Genomic DNA, 2,262 nt, shown 5'->3' on the forward strand with positions numbered 1-2,262 from the left:
AATAGACTACATACAAATATAAAAATGGAATACAAACCGTTGTCTCATTCGTACTGAAGGATGTCAGTAATTACTTTTGTCTTTAGCCTACCACAAAGGACAAAATCCTTTAGAAATACTGTAATTGCGCATTTAATTCAGAAAGTCCTGAGCTGTTGAAGTCAACAAGGCTTCTGTTTCTTCCGTGGCGTTTGTGTTTCTGTTGTGAACTCTGCAATTTTTAAAAAGTTTTTTGCGGTAAGCAGGACAGTGAATCTGCATAGAAAACTTATCCATTAAGTGGAAAACACGATGTATAATACACAAATAATTCTATATAAATGTATATGTGAAAACTGCAGTGAAGGACAGGGTCCTTCATCAGAGTCTTTCGCTACTGTCCACCGTGCTCACTCCCTTATGGAATTAAAAGCTTTGGACTCTTCTAATTACTTAAATAAGAATTTCCAGATAATCCAGATGCTATTGTCATGAGAAGAATTTAAATGTACTGAGGAAAAATGACATATGGTGCATATTGTGTATGACTTTGTGTACTTCTGTGGCATGGCTACTGAGATGTTTGCCAATATGCTAAATGCTTTATCTTTTTAATTGTTTTAGCATGCACAGCATTTTATACCGACGTATTACGTGAGCTTCTGATCTCTTGGTCCCCATATGGAATCCTTGTAATCTAAGAGATGTAATCTAAGCGATGTTGTAATCTAAAATGCTTTAGTCTAACAGATGTAATCTAAGAGATGTTGTAATCTAAAATGCTTTAGTCTAACAGATGTAATCTAAGAGATGTTGTAATCTAAAATGCTTTAGTCTAACATGTTGTAATCTAAGAGACGTAATCTAAGCGATGCTTTAATATAACATGTAATCTAAGCGATGTTGTAATCTGATTTTTGCGCTGTTTGGTGTGTTGTCTTTTTACTGGAATATTCTGCTTTGTGATCAAATGAACTTATTAACTTATTAACTTATGAACTTATTAACTTATGAACTTATGAACTTGTGCTGTCACTTCTTTCTCTGTTCTTTCTCACATGTAGTGCACACACACACACTCACTCACTCACACACACACACTCACTCACTCACACACACTCACACACTCACTCACTCACACACACACTCACACACACACACACACACTCACTCACACACACACACTCACTCACACACACACTCACGCACACACACTCACTCACTCACGCACACACACTCACTCACACACACTCACGCACACACACTCACTCACTCACTCACACACACACTCACGCACACACACTCACTCACTCACTCACACACACACTCACACACTCGTACGCACTCACACACACACTCACACGCACGCACGCATGCTCGCACGCTCACACACACGCACACACACACTCACGCACGCACACACACACACACACACACTCACTCACACACACACGCACACATTCACACACACACACTCGCACGCACTCACACACACGCACACACGCATGCTCGCACGCACGCACACACACACACGCGCACACACTCACGCACGCACACACACACACACTCACTCACACACGCACGCATGCATGCATGCTCGCACGCACGCACACACACTCACACACACACACACTCACACACACACACAAGCACACACACACACATGCACACACACACACCGAAGTCTACTACTATCAGATGCGTTTCTGACCAGATTATCGCCCCACGATCTCGTAGACGTGTAGTGTTTGTACACATATTCACTCAGTGTCACACTTTATGCTCCAGTTTAGTTTAAAGGTTTTTTTTTTACTCGTTTACAGTTTAAAGTGTTTTTTGGGTTTTTTTAAACTTCAGTTTACAGTTTTCTAGAAACATCTGAAGCAAATGTGAATCTTAACCACTTAAGAACAGTGAAAGAAGCCCGTGCATGGATGACTGGATGGGTGTCTGACTGGTTAGTGTGTGTAGTCTACGTTCAGATCTCATCATAAGACTCCACATCTTCTGGACTGAGCGGAGACATGGACAGGCTGCCCACGCGCTAATGCGCGATGCCTTATCCGCGTTCTGCTTTGAGATTCACGCGGCGCCGTTACCGCGTTGCCAGACTGGACAATATCGGTAACGATCAGAAAACATCCGTCGCGCTTACATGAATGGGGATTTGCGTGTTAACGCTCGTTGGATTAAAGGCGCTGTTTTGCAGTCCTGCGTTTGTTTATTTCAGGCGTGTGTGTCACGTGTGTCACGGGAGCGCTCCGGCTCAGTAATCCCGTAGTG

The 2,262-nt window shown here is 42.7% G+C and overlaps 1 protein-coding gene across 1 annotated transcript in view; it reads left to right on the plus strand.

Annotated features, from left to right (window-relative positions):
• Positions 1–970, plus strand: part of LOC113591684 (RAS guanyl-releasing protein 2-like) — a 32,825-nt gene extending 31,855 nt beyond the window's left edge. Inside the window, exon 16 of the mRNA XM_035529983.1 lies at positions 1–970. This exon is cut by the window's left edge and continues 569 nt beyond it. The gene's annotated coding sequence lies outside the window, so the exon portion shown is untranslated.
• The last annotated feature ends 1,292 nt before the right edge of the window (positions 971–2,262 follow it).

The sequence above is a fragment of the Electrophorus electricus genome, chromosome 9, assembly GCF_013358815.1.
Source record: "Electrophorus electricus isolate fEleEle1 chromosome 9, fEleEle1.pri, whole genome shotgun sequence".
Taxonomy (NCBI): domain Eukaryota; kingdom Metazoa; phylum Chordata; class Actinopteri; order Gymnotiformes; family Gymnotidae; genus Electrophorus; species Electrophorus electricus.